Source organism: Ovis canadensis, chromosome X (genome assembly GCF_042477335.2).
Source record: "Ovis canadensis isolate MfBH-ARS-UI-01 breed Bighorn chromosome X, ARS-UI_OviCan_v2, whole genome shotgun sequence".
Lineage (NCBI taxonomy): Eukaryota > Metazoa > Chordata > Mammalia > Artiodactyla > Bovidae > Ovis > Ovis canadensis.
Genome location: NC_091727.1, coordinates 117,199,460 through 117,219,242, shown reverse-complemented (window position 1 = coordinate 117,219,242; position 19,783 = coordinate 117,199,460). Strand labels below are relative to the sequence as shown.

Genomic DNA, 19,783 nt, shown 5'->3' with positions numbered 1-19,783 from the left:
GGCATGGCAACCCACTCCAGTATTCTTGCTTGGAGAATCCCATGGACAGAGGAGCCTGGCAGGCTACAGTCCAGGGGGTCACAAAGAGTTGGACACAACTGAGAGAATAACAGTTTACACTTTACTAAAAACAATATTTAAAACATTAGGTTCTATAAATCCTTATGACAGGAATACTGAACTGGGATGATATGGGAATAAACATGTACTACTTCTCCAAAAACATTATCTAAAGAGCGAAATGAAGACAAAATCCAGTCAGTTTGCTGCAATTTGCAACCCAAATAAGTCAACACTAAACTCCTTTAGAAGGAAAAGTAATTTGATATTCAATTAAGATACACTAACCCCCAAATTTATCTGCAGTCAATAGGTATTTATTTAAAGCAAGGCTTTAACAAATGTTCCAGAAAAAATATACACAAAATAGTTAATCACTTCAAGGTAACCAGTTTGTCAGGCTCTCCAGTATTCCAAGGATACTACCATTTTAAACCTTTTAGAATGCTTTGCTTGGATTGATTTCAAAGTCTGGGGTACATTCTTTTAAATAGTCTTGATGGAGGTCAAATTTGAAATTGTTTTACTGTGGATTTGATATTTCAAAATCATCAAAAATTAACTCAAGAATGCTGTATAGAATGGATGGCTAGAAAGAACAAAGTGATTTTCTTAATTGGCTTATATTCTGAGAAAGGCTCTCTATATTTTTTTAATTACTGGGTACATTGCTGGAACAGGTATAGAGTTTTGAAAGATGGGAGCTTTGAAGGACAATATTGACCACTGCAGTCTAAAAGCTGCAAAAATGATGCTGATTTTTCACCTCTCCCTGTATCCACACACTTTATAACATGACATAGAGATGGAGGTTCATGACATTGTACAGGAGGCAATGATCAAGACCATCTACAAGAAAAAGAATGCAAAAAGGAAAAATGGTTGTCTGAGGAGGTCTTACAAACAGCTATGAAAAGAAGAGAAGTGAAAGGCAAAGGAGAAAAGGAAAGATATACACATTTGAATGCAGAGTTCCAAAGAATAGCAAGGAGAGATAAGAAAGACTTACTCAGTGATCAGTGCAAAGAAATAGAGGAAAACAATAGAATGGAAAAGACTGGAGATCTCCTCAAGAAAATGAGAGATACCAAGGGAACTTAATATGCAAAGATGGGCACAATAAAGAACAGAAATGGTATGGACCTAACAGAAGCAGAAGATATTAAGAAGAGGTGGCTACAATACACAGAAGAACTATACCAAAAAGATCTTAATGACCCAGATAACCACGATGGTGTGATCACTCACCTAGAGCCAGACATCCTGGAGTGTGAAGTCAAGTGGGCCTTAGGAAGCAGCACTACAAACAGAACTAGTGAAGGTGATAGAATTCCAGTTTAACTATTTCAAATCCTAAAAGATGATGCTCAGCAAATTTGGAAAACTCAGCAGTGGCCACAGGACTGGAAAAGGTCAGTTTTCATTCCAATCCCAAAGAAAGGCAATGCCAAAGAATGCTCAAACTACCGCACAATTGCACTCATCTCCCATACTAGCTAAGTAATGCTCAGAATTTTCCAAGCCAGGCTTCAACAGTACATGAACTTAAATTGCCAACATCCGCTAGATCACAGAAAAATAAGAGAGTTCCAGAAAAACATCTACTTCTGCTTTTTTGACTATGCCAAAGCCTTTGACTGTGTGGATCACAATAAACTGTGGAAAATTCTTAAACAGATGGGAATACCAGACCACCTGACCTGCCTCCTGAGAAATCTGTATGCAGGTCAAGAAGCAACAGTTAAAACTGTACATGGAACAACAGACTGGTTCCAAATTGGGAAAGGAGTAAGTCAAGGCTGTATATTATCACCCTGCTTATTTAACTTATATGCAGAGTACATCATGAGAAATGCTGGACTGGATAAAGCACAAGCTGGAATCAAGATTGCTGGAAGAAATATCAATAACCTCAGATATGCAAATGATACCACCCTTATGGCAGAAAGAACTAAAGAGCCTCTTGATGAAAGTGAAAGAGGAGAGTGAAAAAGTTGGCTTAAAACTCAACATTCACAAAACTAAGGTCATGGCATCTGGTCCTATCACTTCATGGCAAATAGATGGAGAAAGAATGGTAACAGTGAGAAACTTTACTTTTTTGGGCTCCAAAATCACTGCAGATGGTGACTGTAGCTATGAAATTAAAAGATGCTTGTTCCTTGGAAGAAAAGTTATGACCCACCTAGACAGCATATTAAAAAGCAGAGACATTACTTTGCCAACAAAGGTCTGTCTAGTCAAAGCTTCCAGTAGTCACATATGGATGTGAGATTGGTACTATAAAGAAAGCTGAGCACCAAAGAATTGATGCTTTTGTACTGTGGTGTTGGAGAAGACTCTTGAGAGTCCCTTGGACAGCAAGGAGATCCAACCAGTCCATCCTAAAGGAAATCAGTCCTGAGTGTTCATTGGAAGGACTGATGCTGAAGCTGAAGCTCCAATACTTTGGCCACCTGATGTGAAGAGCTGACTCATTTGAAAAGACCCTGATGCTGGGAAAGACTGAAGGTGGGAGGAGAAGGTGACGACAGAGGATAAGATGGTTGGATGGCATGACTGACTCAATGGACATGAGTTTGAGTGAACTCCAGGAGTTGGTGATGGACAGGGAGGCCTGGCGTACTACAGTCCATAGGGTCTCAAAGAGTTGGACACGACTGAGCAACTGAACTGAACTGAGAGTTGTTGCTATCAAGAGATAAGAGTTTACTTTTCCCCAGCTCTTGAACGTGAGTTCGCCTTTTTCCCCCCTAATAGAATGTGGCAAAAGTGTTCAAGTACCAGCTCTCAGACGAGGCATCAAGTGGCCCTCACTCTCCTGGAACCCTTCCATAGCATGTGGAGAATCCTGGGCTAGCCTGCTTGAAAAAGGCTGCATGGGGAAGAGCTCATCAGCCATCCTAGTCCAGCCAGCTCCCAGCCAGCCCACCAACTGACAGCTCACATAAGAGCAATCCCCATTAAGATCAACTGCCGCCATCACAGATGAGCAGAACAGTCGTGAGAAACTACAGACTCATGAGAAATAAGAAATGGTTTTTGTTTAAACCACTAAGTTTTTGGATGGCTTATTATACAAAAATAGCTAACGATACCAAGATCTAAAATTTAATTTCAAGATACACAATCACACTGAGTACTTTTAACACAAATAACTAAAAAATTACAAAAGCCCACTCATGGGAGAGTTTGGGGAAGAAGGAAAAACTAGGCACCTTCATATCTTGCTGCTGTGCTGTGCTCAGTCATTTAGTCGTGTCCAACTCTCTGCGACCCCATGGACTGTAGCCCACCAGGCTCCTGTGTCCATGGGGATTCTCCAGGCAAGAATACTGGAGTGGGTTGCCATGCCCTCCTCCAGGGGATCTTCCTGACCCAGGGATCGAACCCAGGTCTCCCACATTGCAGGTTGATTCTTTACCATCTGAGTCACCAGGGAAGCCCAAGAATACTGGAATGGGTAGCCTATTCCTTTTCCAGGGGATCTTCTGGACCCAGGAATCAAACCGGGGTCTCCTGCATTGAAGGCGGATTCCTTACCAGCTGAGCTACCAGAATGAAAAATTAATTACATCTTTTTTTTAGGATAACTTGGCAAAACAAACCAAGAACCATAAAGATGCTCATCCCCTTTGAACCAGGAACCTGCTCTAGGAACTCAACCTAAGGAAAGAATTAAAAATAAGAAGAGAACATGTTCAAAGATGCTTATTGTGGTGTCATTTTAGATACAATTTTGTCAAAACTATGTATACACAGGAATGAAGTTCAGAAACTGAGTGATGAGTTTTTTGCAAAGTGGTTTTAATAAAATGTTTTGGTGATTTACACTGTTAACAGAGGCATTTTTTAGTCACTCATTTAAAATCATGATTGATATAAATGGATTGTATGTAAATTTTCTATTTTTCCTTCTACTTAAGATTAAACTCACAAAGACTACTAAAAATCAACTTCTTGACATTAAACATATGCCTCATATCCTTCACAAGGGCAATTTCCACTCAGTTTCTATATTTTAGCCAGATCTTTCTGCTTTCCTGAAGTATAATAAATGCTCTCCTAAAATTTGAAGGGAAATGGATCAGATGGTATTTTATAGTGCTTGATACCCGTATTTTTTGACATTAAAAAAAAGTGGCCATTGCTTCATTCTCACGCCAACTCTAAAATAAGCAGTAAATTCTACAGCAGAGGTCACAAGTCAGATGACCACAATGGAGAGCAAGATGGCCTCAGCAAGTAAAGAATGCTGAGCAGAGACTGAGGCTGGTGCCCCATCTGAAGGCCACGGTGAGGAAAGGAGGGCCTGGGGTGGCTGCATCCTCTTAGTCATTCAGAGAGGCCAGAAACTTCTAAACAGGACACTTTCTCAACTCTAAGCTTAAACATGCCAATCCTTGAATCTAGTTAAAACTGTACAAGGCCCTACCTTATGCCTGAAAATAGGTTTTAAAAGGTTTGTGCCCTTTTCCCCCATACAATCCCTGTTTTAACATGTTCAAAAGTAATCTGCCATGGAGTCCATGTATACCTATGGCCGATTCATGTTGATATATGGCAAAAACCATCACAATATTGTAAAGCAACTATCCTCCAATTAAAATAAACTAATTTTTAAAAATAATAAAGCAATCTGCTGCTCAACATCGCTAATTATCAGAGAAATGTGGATCAACACTACAACGAGGTATCATCTTACACCAGTCAGGAATGTAAACTGCTGCAGCCACTATGGAAAGCAGTATTGAGGTTTCCTTAAAAACTAAAAATAGAGTTACTATATGATCCTGCAATCCCACTCATGGGCATATTTCCAGAAAAAACAAAAACTTTAATTAAAAAAGATACATGCACCGCAATGTTCACAGCAGAATTATTTACAATAGCAAAGACATGGAAGCAACCGAAGTGTCCATTAACAACTGAACAGATAAAGAAGGTTACATATATATATATATATATACACACACACACATATATATGAATGATAATCTCTAGTTCCATCCATGTTGCTGCAAATGGCATTTCATATATGTTTTTTATGGCTTAGGAACACATATATGAAATAATGCCTTTTGCAGCAACATGGATGGAACTAGAGTTTATCATACAAAATGAAGTAAATCAAAGACAAATATCATATGATATCATTTATATGTGGAATCTAAAAAAGATGATACAAGTAAACTTATTTACAAAACAGAAACAGACTCAGACAAACTTATGGTTACGAAAGCGGAAGGGTGGGGGATTGATAAATTAGGATTTGGGGATTAACAGATAGATAGTGCTCTATATAAATGAGATAAACAACTAGGACCTACTGTACAGTATGGGGAACTATATTCAATATCTTATAACAACCTATTATGGAAAAGAATCAGTTATATACATATATAACTGAGTCATTTTGCTGCATACCTGAAACTAATACAATATTGTAAATCAAATATCCTTCAATTTAAAAAGGAAAACTACTTTAAATTACATATATTATTTAGTACAGTTACACATTTTATGCATATTTATATTTATTAATAAAAATGCATGCATGCTTATTTGCTCAGTTGTGTCTGACTTTTTTGTGACCCCCATGGACTATAGCCCACCAGGCTCCTCTGTCCATGGGATTTTCCAAGCAAGAATACTAGTGTGTGTTGCCATTTCCTCCTCCAGGGGATCTTTCTGACTCAGAGACTGAACCTGTGTCTCTTGCACTGGCAGGTGGATTCTTTACCATTGAGCCACCTGGTAAGTCCATTAATAAAAATGTATCTACTCAAATAGGCAAAATCACTGAGATCAAGTTACCAGGATATGATTTAAAATTGATTCTTTAAAACAACATAATTTGCCCTCCAAAATCACTGCAGATGGTGACTGTAGCCATGAAATTAAAAGATGCTTACTCCTTGGAAGGAAAGTTATGACCAACCTAGACAGCATATTAAAAAGCAAAGACATTATTTTGTGAACAATGGTCTGTCTAGTCAAAGCTATGGTTTTTCCAGTAGTCACATATGGATGTGAGAATTGGACTATAAAGAAAGCTGAGCACCGAAGAATTGATGCTTTTGAACTCTGGTGTTGGAGAAGGCTCTTGAGAGTCCCTTGGACTGCAGGGAGATCCAACCAGTCCATCCTAAAGGAAATCAGTCCTGAGTGTTCATTGGAAGGACTGATGTTGAAGCTGAAACTCCAATACTTTGGCCACCTGATGTGAAGAGCTGACTCATCTGAAAAGACCCTAATGCTGGGAAAGATTGGGGGCAGGAGGAGAAGGGGACAACAGAGGATGAGATGGGTGGATGGCATCACCTACTCAATGGACATGAATTTGGGTAAACTCCAGGAGTTGGTGATGGACAGGGAAGCCTGGTGTGCTGCAGTCCATAGGGTCACAAGAGTCAGACATGACTGAATGACTGAACTGAACTGAATATGCCCTCTAAATACTTTTTTTAAAATTGAGGTAAAGGGATTTATAACATTATATAAACTGTATGCACATAAATTATATGTCCACTATTGAGTACTCTACAGTGTGCTTACCACCAGAAATTTATTTTCCATTCAACACCATACAGTTGACCCCCTTTATAATTTCACCCTCTCCCCAGCACCTTTCCCTCTGGTAACCACTACTTTGTTCTCTGTATCTATGTATTTGCTTTGCTTGGTTTGCTAATTAATTTTACGTGTTTGCTTGTGTTTTACATTCCACATGTGAGTGAGATCTTTTGGTATCTGTCTTTCTCTGACTTATTTTACATAGCGTAATACTCTATACAAGAGATGAAATCATGCCATCGGTGACAACATGGAAAGACCTTGAGAGTATTATGCTAAATTCCCTTTTAATATGTCTGTGCTTCAATTGATAGTAATGGTAGAATTCATTAACAATTTCCCCATCATTTTTACTAATCCCTGTCATATGCCTAATATAAGCTAAGCCCTGATGGCAAGGAATGTCATAAGTATGGCCTTCATCAATGATTCAAAAATTGAGTTTTAATCAAGACTTTTAACTATTCCCATGCTCTAGTATGTTCTACCATGGCCTCCTAGCCCCCTCACACACACACATATCTCTCTTCTAGCCTTGTTATGAAAGGCAGCACCACTGAGATCACTCATTCTTCAACGCCTTTGCAGAGGCAAATGAGAACTCCTTTAACCTTCAAAAATTAGAGTTATTCAATAATGTTTACACAGTGCACATTCCAGCAGTATCTTGTGTACACAGCTCTACCAAAGCATTTCACTCAACCAGTTCTCAACGCCAGAACATTTCTAGCAGCTTCTCAGAGAACCGTGGCTGCTTTCTCTAGTCATGGGTCCGCCCCATCTTCCTGCCTCTATAGCTAGTAGCAAAGCTGACTAAATAGCAGTAGAATAAGAGACTAGAGAAAAGTAATCAGTTTCGAGATATTCCCTAAAACAGTTGTTTGAACCTGTAGTGAAAAATCAATACATTCTTCTTTTTTTTTTTTAATCAATACATTCTATAGGGTCTGCAAGCAAAGTTCTTCCAATACCTTCTCTCATTTCAGAAGATACTAGAGGGAGGCCTCTGCTACACCTCAGGTGTTTTAGATCAGAACCATGACATTAAAAGAACCTGAGTCATAAGCAAAGTATGCCTCATTCATTTTCTCTCCCTTTTTCTCACTCTCATAAATACTTGCTGTCAGGGTGCTAGGAAGGCTATTTGAATGAGGCACATTTTTTTTAAACAGTGAAAAAAATAAGGCCATCTGCACAACTCAATATCCTCTTTCAAAGTAGTCTTTTGCTCCCTTTTTTCTTTAGGCTTCTGAAACTTACAGTTAAGTCATTTTTGAAAGCATTTAAGATGTATAAAGTTATATTGACATATTCATTGTCAACAAGGCAGCCAAAATGTATTTGGGTCAAATCAACCTAGTCAATTTCCAATTTCGCAACTAGTATAGAATTCTAGTAAGTCTTGACCAAATAGAGGAGTTCCCTGGTTTTTCAGTCAAGAGGTCATGGATGAACGTTCAGGTGTTTTGATACATCATTAACCCGAACTATAATTTTTTTAAATCTTTGTCTATTCGGCTGTGCCAGGTCTTAGCTGCGACATGCAACCTCACTTGTGGCAGGTGGGATCTAGTTCCCTGACCAGGGATCAAGCCCAGGCCCCCTACATTGGGAATGCAGTCTGTCACTGGACCACCAGGGAAGTCCCCTGAATAACAATTTAAAAACTGGGCTGACCATATGCTCTGATCTTAAAAATCTTTAAATCACATCATTAAAATGAGCAGCACACAATGTTGCAATAAGGGGAAGACAACCAATCTAGGATCCACCAAATGACTAAATTCTCAAATTAAGATGGTCCTACAGGGCTTATTGTGGCTCTGGGGGCTTTCAGGGCATAAAATAAGTGACTTTTTGGAGACCCACAGCAATGACCAATTTGTGACCATGATATACTGCAGTCTTACTGAGAGAGAATCTCTTCTACCAGCACAAAGAAAATCTGCTCTAAAGTACGGTTTAGTACAGGAAATTTTGATCTTGAAATGAAGAAAACTGGGTTCGTGTTAACTCACCTCTTTGGGCAACTTAATTTCTTGTTTTTGTTTCCCTCTTTTAAAAGATCATATGAATGTTCCCTTTATGTGATAATGTTGGGGAAAGCAAAGTGTTTCTGAGAGTAATAAAAATAAATTAACCCAATTACTCAGCCATAAAAAGAATGAAATATTGACATCTGCAGCAATGTAGACAGACCTAGAGAATACTATGTTTAGTGAAAGAAGTCAGACAAATACTAATACTGTATAATATCACTTAAATGTGGAATCTAAATAATAATACAAATAAATATATATACAAAACAGAAACAGACTCAGACATAGAAAATAAATTTATGGTTACCAAAGTGGGGAGGGAGGAGGGGAGGGACAAATTTGAGGCATGGTCAACAAACTACATAAAATAGATACGCAACAAGGATTTACTGTATAGCACAGGGAATTATACCTGATATCTTGGAATAACCTATAATGGAAGAGAATCTGCAAAAATACTGAATCACTATGTTATACCTGAAACTAACACAATAGAGCAAATCAACAATACTTCCATTAAAAAAAAAAGTGTGTGTGTGCTCAGTCACTAAATTAACCTAAAGAAAGGTTTGTGTTAGGTCTTTCAGTGCAAATACATTTATGCCACTTTGTTAGTATGAGTCAGTCCATGGTTGCAAGGGAGGGAGCACAGGGCAGTTGGAAGACCTGTCTGACCAATCTTGTGGTCTTTTGCCCCCTTTTCCAACAGCAAGAACATTTTTGTTACAAAATATCTCTCTCTAGACACTTCCAGCTAGGAATACCGCCTTAAACCTTGTATTAGTTTACTATGACGCTACTGAAGTAGACGCATTGCTTTCTCCTTTTCATATTAGGGAAAAAAAGCTATCAGGGATTTAACGGAATGTGGTTGGAGTATCTTCTGTACTTCTGCCTCACTCATTGAAGAGTCAGAGAATTATTTGTGAGAAATAATCTTTGCATATCGTCAAGTCACCAGTGTTTTGCTTCTCAGGTTTTATCTTCACAACCTGAAAATTACCAGCAAGATTCCTGCCCACGAGTCGCCACCTACAGGGAAAAAGCAACCTTCACATGGGACCATGCAGTCTGTGAGAGCCACAGTATTTTATTGTAAAGTAAAATAAAGTAAAAATAAAAATTTTTTAAAAATAGAGAAAAAAATAAAATCCCAAGGGAAACTTATTTGAATACATATCCTGCAGGAGAAGATACTTTCCAATACCTTCTGGCAAAAGTGTGATAAAGGGAGGAAAGACTGGAGAAGCCACAATTCATGTGAATTCTTCATGGTGGACCTCTGTGTCATAGCACCCTGATCACCAAACACTGCCAAGTGTTTGGAGAAAGGGGGACAAAGTCAAAAGCAGATGCAGTGGTTTGAAAAAACAGGACAACTGTATATTTATTATTTTCAGCATGAATAGCATGTGAGGTTTACACAGTTGTACTTACGGGCCTTCACAATCTGGGTTTGCACCTGTTGAATCACAATTCCAGAAATGACAAAGTCAACACATTTCACTTTTTGTGCCTATAGAAAATTCTATATAGAGAGAAATTCTATATAAAGAGAAAGGCTATAGAAACTCTTTAGAGTTACTAGATATTTGGTTACATGGTCCCCCTCCCTTGGGATCTGTGCTTTCTTTTTTCTTTTCCACAAGAGCGCCACTACCGCTCTGTACTACTAGTATGAGAACAAGCACCACTAATGGAAATCTTTGTACAAATCTTTAAAAAAACTGTTTGCTTGAAATATGTTCCCATGTCAAAGGCTAGGAAAACATTTGCATGGCTTATTACATATTGTCAAGTTGTTCTCCTGAAAGATAAAGTCAATTTATCATGCCAACGGCAGTGTTAACATGCCTGATCTTTTTGCAGCCCTGCTCACACTGGATCCTTATTGGGTTTCTTTTTTACTTTTTATTTTATATTGGACTTTAGTTGATTAACAATGCTGTGCTAGCTTCAGGAGCACAGCAAAGGGACCCAATCACAAATATATATATGTATTGGGTTGGCCAAAAAGTTTGTTCAGGTTTTAGAAAAATCCAAATAAACTTTTTTGGCCAACCCAATATTTATTCTTTCTCAAATTCTTTTCCCACTGTAACACTGTTATGTAACATTGAGTAGACTTCCCCATGCTATACAGTAGGTCCTTGTTGGTTACCCACTCTAAATACAGCACTATGTACATGTCAATCTCAAACCCCCCAACTATTCATTAGCAGCAACATGGATGGACTAGAGATTGTTATACTAAGTAAGTCAGACAGAGAAATATCATATAATATCACTTATATGTTGAAGCTAGAAGGGATGGTACAAATGAACTTATTTACAAAGTGGAAACAGACTCACAGACTGAGAATAAACTTGAGGTTGCCATAGGCGAAAGGTGGAGGGGAGGGATGGTTGAATCCTCACAGTCCTGATTTCCACTACCTTTGTTAGTTGCTGCGGCTGCTGCTAAGTCACTTCAGTTGTGTCCGACTCTGTGCGACCCCAGAGACGGCAGCCCACCAGGCTCCCCCGTCCCTGGGATTCTCCAGGCAAAAACACTGGAGTGGGTTGCCATTTCCTTCTCCAATGCATGAAAGTGAAAAGTGAAAGTGAAGTCGCTCAGTTGTGTCCGACTCTTCGCGACCCCATGGACTGCAGCCTACCAGCCTCCTCCGTCCATGGGATTTTCCAGGCAAGAGTATTGGAGTGGGGTGTCATCGCCTTCTCCTTTGTTAGTTTCCATTATATAATAGCAACTTAAAGTGGCTCTAACTTGCATTTAATTTTTCTATAGGCTGGAGCTCCAGCCAACCCTAACACTGATATTCAACCACCCATTCAATGTTTCCAAGCTAAATGTCCCATTTGCAGCTCAACCTTAATTTTCCTCTCCCCAAACCTGCTCCCTACCTCAGACTACCCCCTATCCCCAAAACCCAGTAACTCTTATCTCCCTAAATAGAGCCCTTCACTCAGGTGCTCAGGCTACCAGGCATTCTTCCTCCTTTCCTTTCAGATTCAATACTGCAGCAAGATCATTTCCACTCCATTCCTTGATCAAACATTCCAAATCCATCTCCATCTTCACAGCTACTCCACAAGTTCACACCACCATGGTCTCTAACCTGGATGACTGCAACAGCCCCCTGCTGGTCTCTCTCCTTCCATCCTTGCCCCCATAGAGTTCAAGCTACACAACAGTCAAGATGATTTTTTTTTAAATCCTAACTCAGAAGGTGTTGCTCCTCTGTTCAAAACCCTCCAGTGGCTCCCCAACATGCTTTGTACCAAATCTAAACTGCTTCCCTTTAAATCTAACCCCTACCCACCTCTTTCACCCCATTACCCTTCTCCCCTACTGTCCTGTCCTGTTTCAGCCACACTGGCCTTGCTGACTGTTCCTTGAACACGTCAGGTTCACTCCTCACAAAGCCTTTGCCCCCATGCTGGGTTCTGGCTGCAGCACTCTCCTCCAAGCTCTTCTCATGGCTGGCTCTTTCCCATTTTTCAGATTCAACTCAGAGAACACTGTCTTAAACAGGGCTGCTCCCACCCCCATCAGGTTGTAGTGTAGCAACCCATCTTATTTTCACTGTAACACTGAAGTGATCACGTGGACTAGTTAATCTGCTTTTTATCTGCCCCACCCCCAGTTTGGAAGTTCCATGAGAGTAGAAAGGGACTGCATGTGTCTTGTTCATCATATTCTCTTCAGAGCCTAGAACAGAGCCTGGCACGTGGTAGGGATTTAACAATACTAAGTCTTTCCTGAAGCAAAGAATTTGCTCATCAACTACATTCAAAACAGACTCACGGATGTTGTAAACAAACTTACAATTAATGAAAGGGAAAGCCAGGTGGAGGGACAAATTAGGAGCTTGGGATTAACAGATACACACCACTATCTAAATAAACAACAAGGATTTACTGTACAACACAGGGAACTACATTCAATACCTTCTAATGACCTATAATGGAAAAGAATCTGAAAAATATTACATATCACATATATATTTGTATAACTGAATCAATTTGCTGTATACCAGAAACTAACGCAACATTATAGATCAACTAAACTTCAAATTTTTAAAGAAAAAATGTTACTCCCATATTGAAAATACAAATAATAGCATCTGGAGATGAATAGTGTAGTGAAATGCTAAAACAAACTTGCTTGTTCTTTCAAGGCCCCCAGAGCTACTAATATTAATCAGTGAATGTGGAGATCAGTTAAGTGCACCTATAAGCAGCTACTCCATTTAAGACACTTTGGAAGCTACAGTGATGAGTTACCCTCAAAGAACTGTGTCTAGAAAGAGAAATAAATTAAGACCACTGCAATCTGAAGAAGCAAATGGTGAGCACCGTGGGAAGCACAGGATATACTCTGGGCCACAGAGAAGTGATAATGGGTTTAACACTCTTCCTCGTGAAATGGGTTAGAATTCCTGGGAATATACCTCAGTGGTTTTCAAATGTGTTAGCACTGTGCCCTTCAAAAGTGGTGGGACTGGCATAGTTACCATTGATTGTAGTTGTCACAACAACTGGCACAGGGACAGGTACTGCTGTCACTGGGTGAACAGAGGGACAGAATTGCTAAGCGTCTCACAGGGCCTGTACAGTCCTGCACCAAGAAGACCTCTCACCCCAAACACCAGCACAGAGATGGCTCATACCTGTCCCCCTAGAACATACATAGTGTCTTCAGTGACTTCCAGATTCACCAGATTTGAACACGTTACTTTTTAGGTCACCATCTCCGAGTTGGTTCTTCTTCCCTCTGAACTCTTTTCATCATTTTGACCCAGATTCTCAGGAACAAAACCTGAGTCCAAGCAAGGCCTGCCAGACTGTCTCTTTGGGACCCCATCAGAGCAGGCTTCAAAATCCCAGCCCAGAGGAAAGGTGCCACGTCAGGATGCCGCTCAGCTCCTGGTTAGTAACCCTTCCCCAGCCAGGGCCACAGCACTCCTGCATGTTAAGAATATTCACATTTCAGAGTCAGTCCTTCTGCGGGTCTGACAATTCCCTAATTACACAGTAAGACAAGAAGCTAATCCTAAATTAGCATCTTCCTGCATGAGGGATTGCTGCCCTCCAGCACGGGTCTGGGGCCCACCAGGTCAGGTGTGTCCCAGGACATGGGAGATGTGACCCCAGCCAATCAGCACTGCATGGTTCTGTCTTCTGTGGGCGAAACCCCAGCCAAGTCTTCTGGCATTTCAAGAGAAGTGCTCTGTTCACCTGAAACTATCACAACATTTTTAATTGGCCATATCCGAATACAAAATGTTTTGGTGTTAAAAAAAATTAAATTAAAAAAACTTTAAAAGAAGAGAGAAGCTGGAAATCCTGATTTTTATTGGGCTCCTTGGTTTTTCAACGTTGGCCCCTAATTCAATTGCTTAAAAAAAAATATTGTACGGGCTGAAGCACACCCATCTAGGGCTGAACTTGACCCCAGACTCCCAGCTTGCTCCTTCTGCTTGGTTGCATGTACCCAGTGCTCTCCAAAGTTTCAGGAAATTTTAAAACAAGAGTTAAATATACTGACAGCTGGGCGAGGTTCTCAAGGAAGAATGAGGCAAGGACAGGCCTGGGGACCCAGGTAGGACACACCAAGGAATGAGGACTGGCTTTGACCTGCTTGTCTTTGCTCAAAACTTCTCAACCTCGCCCTCATTCTTACTGCATCAAGCCCCAAGTTCCTTTCAAGGCTCTTAGAGCACAACCCCACCCCCACCAACTCTGTATTTAATCATGCCCTGTGTCCATCCCGCCTTCTAGCCAGGCCAGTCTCCCTCGAGTTCCTTCAAATCCCCCTCTCTAAATGTCCTCTCTCCCTACATAAACCCCACCCTTCAAAGCCTTGCTCACATCCCACCTGGTTTCTGAAACCTCCTCTGTGACATGAAATGGTAAAATATTTTCAAGCTCAAGGGCTAGTGTCAACCAGACCCGGGTTCAAACCCCACCTCTGCCACTGACCAGCTGGATTATTTACCTAACCTCTCTGAGCTTCAGAAGATAATAATGCCTACCTTACAAAATTGTCAAGTTTACAAAAAATAATGCAAGTATTTAAAGCTCATAAACGCTCAATTAAGGTGAATGCATATTATTATTATGGCTGGCCTTATTCTGCTGTTAAGTGGTCCAGCCTTATGGTGTCTCTTCTGAGCAAAGCACCACTGGATTCCATGCAGTCCACATCTGCTCAGACTGTGCCTTAGGCATTGGTCTACCTCAGCCTCCGACTTGCTATTAATACATAGCATCTTATAGCTTCAGGAGCATGCTGGCTATAACACAGAACTGATAGAGGCCCAACATGGCCACTAAGAGAATTATACAAGTAACACTACCTTGGCTCTGAAAGAGCTCAGCCAAAACCCCTCTCTCTAGCAAAAGTAGGAATGCAGGTTAAGAAGACAAACCCATAGCCAGGCTCGGTGGCAGAGAGCTGCTTTAGCATTTGAAACAAGTTTCTCTCCCTCACACATGTGTGCACACACAGACACACACCACCACCACCACTACAACTGCCACCACTATGAGCTAGCTTCATATTGCCAAATCTCTGTACCTCACTTTTCCTTCTGATGCTGAAGATGACACATGAAGCCCGTCAAAGGCCATGCTCTTCGCATGAGTGTATGGCAGGGAACCCAGACAAAAGGGCCACACTGCAAGTGTGCTCTTTGGCTAGGACTACACGGAAAGCCCTGGAGGAGGGCATGGAGACCCACTCCAGTATTCTTGCCTGGAGAATCCCATGGACAGAGGAGCCTGGTGGGCTACAGTCCATGGGGTCGCAAAGAGTCAGACCCAACTGAAGCAACTTAGTGCAGGTGGCCACACATGGAAAGCCCAGGCACCATCACAGAAGCCAAGATGGTTTTCACTGGTTCCACACCTTGGCTCTGTTACTCCACCTGCAGTCGTGTTCTGATCTACACCATAGCTAGGATCCCCTGACACTCGTGCCAGCAGGCCTATTCCACTTGCTACTTTTCTCTGTGCTTAGCAAAAGCCAAGGTAAAAATAACTTCACGCATGTTATTCCACACTTCAAGCTACTCAATGCTTTGAGTGACTCCTCCCGCCCAAACAGAAAAACAGGGCATAGAAAAATGTGACTATTGGAATGTCACATTCTTTAAAAAGCAAACTAAAAACAAAAACAAAAACAAACCGGAACTGGAGAGACCCCAACTATACTATCCCAAAGAGTAGTTTTCTCAGCATGAAGACGGAGCCCTGTCTGTGCCTAAGTTGCTCTCTCAACAGAATGACGTTCCAAAGTTAGATCAAGGCATGTAGGAGAGAACATAGCAAAATGGGCCTGATCTTTGAGACCTTAGTCCCAATCTAGACAAGATGCAGAGAAAATGGAAAAGTCAAAAGGGTGACCAGTCCTCATGCTGGAATCCAGTGTTCCAATAAAACTCACTCCTCGGAGTTAGCAACATTCAAAAGTTCTCCAGTGGGGACGCCAGAGGATGAGATGGCTGGATGGCATCACTGACTGGATGGACATGAGTCTGAGTGAACTCCAGGAGTTGGTGATGGACAGGGAGGCCTGGCGTGCTGCGATTCATGAGGTCGCAAAGAGTCGGACACGACTGGGCGACTGAACTGAACTGAACTGAACGGTTGGCTTTAAATAAAATAGCCAAGTGCAGGAGACCACGTGTAAAGAAGAGGTGAGTCCCACGCACCAAGACTACCTGACTTCTCCGTGTTCGGGAACAGCAGTTTCTCCTACCGCCTGGGCCTCTCCAAACTGCTCTTCCCTGGCCCAGCTGCCCCCAACCCAAATTCAGAACCCCGTGCCATGGGTGGGCCCTGTCATACCAGTCAGGTTGGGGACAGTTTTATTCCACCCGCACTGGAAAGCTCAAGCGAGACTCTTGACAAATCCCTGAAGCCCAGGACCTGGTCACAGCGGGGCGGGGTCGGCGGCGCCCCGCTGCTGGTTAATTGGAGGAGTGCACCAGAGCCGGGGGTGAAGCTGAACATCCGGCCTTTGGCCTGTCGATGGTACCGGAGAGGCCACCTTTAGTTCCCACTAGCGAGACGCCACTGTCAGCGTATCCCAGGGGAATGCCTCGAGTGACCTCGGCGGCCGAAGCGAGCTCTGGCGTGGGTGCCACAGCCGACCCTAGTGCGGCGCCAGGGCCGGGGGAGGTGCGGCAAGGTCTAGGGTGAACGGAGAGGACCAGGGGAAGAGCCCCGGCGCATCTCTGGAAACCCTGACTCTGCAGGGGCAGGCAGAGCGACCCAGGCCTCCTGAGCATCCCCTCCCCAATCCCCGCCATGGGTCCCGCGTGGCCCTGTCTACAGGCACCCAGCTCCCGTAGGCCAGGCCAGCCGGCCCGCTGATACGCAGCGGGACGTGGCTGCCGCTCTGCAAGCAGAGCGGAGGGCATTTACCGGGATCCTGGGGTGCTGCTGCGTCTCCACCTGGGTCTCTGCTGGCGTACCCCGGTTGCCGCTACTGCCGCCGCGTCTTTCCAATCGCCGCAGTCTCGACCGGCAAAGCTCCCAGTCGCTCCCTACGATTGTAGCCCGCGAGGCCAGCTGTTGAATGGCTCGCGTCGAGCGCACGGGGAGCAGAAGCGTCCCCGCTGCATCCAAGTCAGCGACGCAAGCGCGCGTCCCAGTGCCAACGCCCCGTGCGCCCCTCGCCCCGCCGAGCTCGCGCAGCCGCCTCCGGGCTACTGGCTGCGGACTCCCGGCTTCAGGCTAGCCCGCCTGCCGGCCAGCTCCCCTTGGTGGGCTTTAGCCTAGCCAATTGCCTTCCCTCGTGGACTCCGCCCCCCTCGCTGCCATCCCTCAACTTGCCCTCAGGACCAATGGCAACAATAGACTAGTCCCGCCCCTTGGATTCCCCGGGGGCCAATCGCCTTCTCCTGAGAATCAATTCAAGTAACCCCGCCCCTCTCGTGCGGCAGAGCCCGAGCCGAAGTTTATCCCACGGTGCGGTTGCTCCTGAGGATTGCAAGGCTTTGCCCGGGTTCCCCCAACCCCCCACCCCTGAACGAAGTTACAGCGATTTAGAGCCTGCAACTCACCTGGTCTGCAGACCGCCACGCGAGCCAGTTGCTTTGAATAAAGTAGTATAAGAAAGCGATTGGGAGAGGTACCGTGCACCTCATTCATCCCTGATGTAAGACTGCTGAGAAATGTGCACCCGCTTGGCCAGAACTTACACATCACAGGGTCAGCAGGAACCTCGAAGGTCATCGACTGACTCTACCCTAGCACTGATTGGTTTCGCTTTGGGTTTTTGGTTTTCTTTTCCCACATACAGGGTCCCTGCCCTCTAGTCTGAACAACTTCCAGTGACAAGAACGCACTAGCCCCACAGACCGCTGCTTGTGTCTCTGCCTCATAGCTTGAGGTCAAGTGAAACCAGCCCCCTGGTAACTTCACACAAAACCAAATTTTCCCCTCTTCCCAATGGTGGCCCAACAATTTGAAGACAGATTGGTCCCACAATTCTACCAGACTAGAGCCTACTCCAGAGACCCAGGTTCAAGGCTCTGCTTTCAGTTTAAGCCAATTCCTTTATATCTTTCAAAAGTAGAAGGCTAGAACTGGGTCTAACCTCCCTCCCAACACCCCACCCCCCCCACCCCCGCAACCCCAGGGCACAGACCCTTCGGCACCGTCTAGTCCCTTGTCCAGATACTAGATTCTTCTCCTCTAGCTTCTTAAGGATGGCATTTGCTTTCTTGACTGCCATATCACATGGCCAATGCATATTAGATTTATTGTCAACTCACCCCGGGGGCTATATCTCACTTCTGGTGCTATCACAAGACTGTTTTCTACTTCATTAACTGGTAAATGTCATCGAGTTTTGATTCGGGGAGGGGGTGCTAATTTCACTCTCTTCTATGGAAACCTCTTTGCCTGCTCATTCTGTCCTAAATATCTCTACATTCCTGCTTGCTACCTAACTGCCTTGCTCTGGTTCCCATCCTGTTTGCACAACTGCCAAAGAGCTTCCTAACCTGGCCCCTTGCCTCTAGCCTTGCACCCTCCTGGCTGGCCCCTCAAAGCTCCTCTCCTCATCCATTTTATACCAGAAGTCAGAGTTGTCCTTAAACACAAATATAATCACACCACCACACTCTAACTTCAAAGCCCATCCCAGCTTCAAATCCTTTTTTACTTCCTTTCTGCTCTCCTTTGCTTTCAGGATAAGATCCAAAACCCATGGCAAAGCATATATAAAATCCTTGGGGATCTGGCCTCAGCCTCATTTCCAGTGGTTCCACCTTCACCACAGAGCACTGTACACTTCAGGTCAAAAACTTCCTGTTGTTTTTCAAGTGATCCATGGTCTCCAACACTTCTTTGCCTTTGGTATAAAGTCTAAAATAACCTGCTTCCCACCCTCCTAATCCTGACCTGCAACACTCTGATGTCTTTTTTTTTAATTGAAGTTGATTTACAATAGTGTTACTTTCTTTTCCATTATACGTTATTACAATACATTGAATATAGTTCCCTGTGCTATACAGTAAGTCCTTGTTTATTTTATATATAGGAGTATATATCTATTCATCTCGAACTCCTAATTTATCCCTCCCTCCTTTACCCTTTGGTAACTATAAGTTTGTTTTCTATATCTATCTTTTTCTGTCTTATAAATAATTTCATTTGTATTATTTCTTTAGATTTCACAAATAAGTTATATCATATAATATTTGTCTTTGTCTGACTTACTTCACTTAATATAATAATCTCTAGGTCCATCCATGTTACTGCAGTTGGCGTTATTTCATTCTTTTTTATGGCCAAGTAATAATATTCCATATGTGTGTGTGTGTGTGTATGTGTATATATGTGTGTATATATATACACCACATCTTTTTAATCCATTCATCTTTTGATGGACGTTTAGGTTGCTTCCATGTTTTGGCTATTGTAAACAGCACTGCAATGAGCATTGGGATTCATGTTATTTTTTTAAATTATGGTCTCTGAAGAAAAGCTATATGTTATAAAAATGAATCACTTGGAATCACACAATTATAGAACTTCAGTATTAGAGGGGCCTTTTAAGCTAATGTAATCAAACCCGACCCTAGATGCTA

The 19,783-nt window shown here is 42.6% G+C and overlaps 1 protein-coding gene across 1 annotated transcript in view; it reads right to left on the bottom strand.

The window, feature by feature from the left end:
* LOC138930842 (A-kinase anchor protein 17B-like) overlaps nucleotides 1–17,487 on the bottom strand; it is a 28,733-nt gene extending 11,246 nt beyond the window's left edge. The window contains exon 1 of the mRNA XM_070291235.1: nucleotides 17,109–17,487. The gene's annotated coding sequence lies outside the window, so the exon portion shown is untranslated. The remainder of the gene's footprint in view (nucleotides 1–17,108) is intronic.
* Between the last annotated feature and the right edge of the window lie 2,296 nt (nucleotides 17,488–19,783).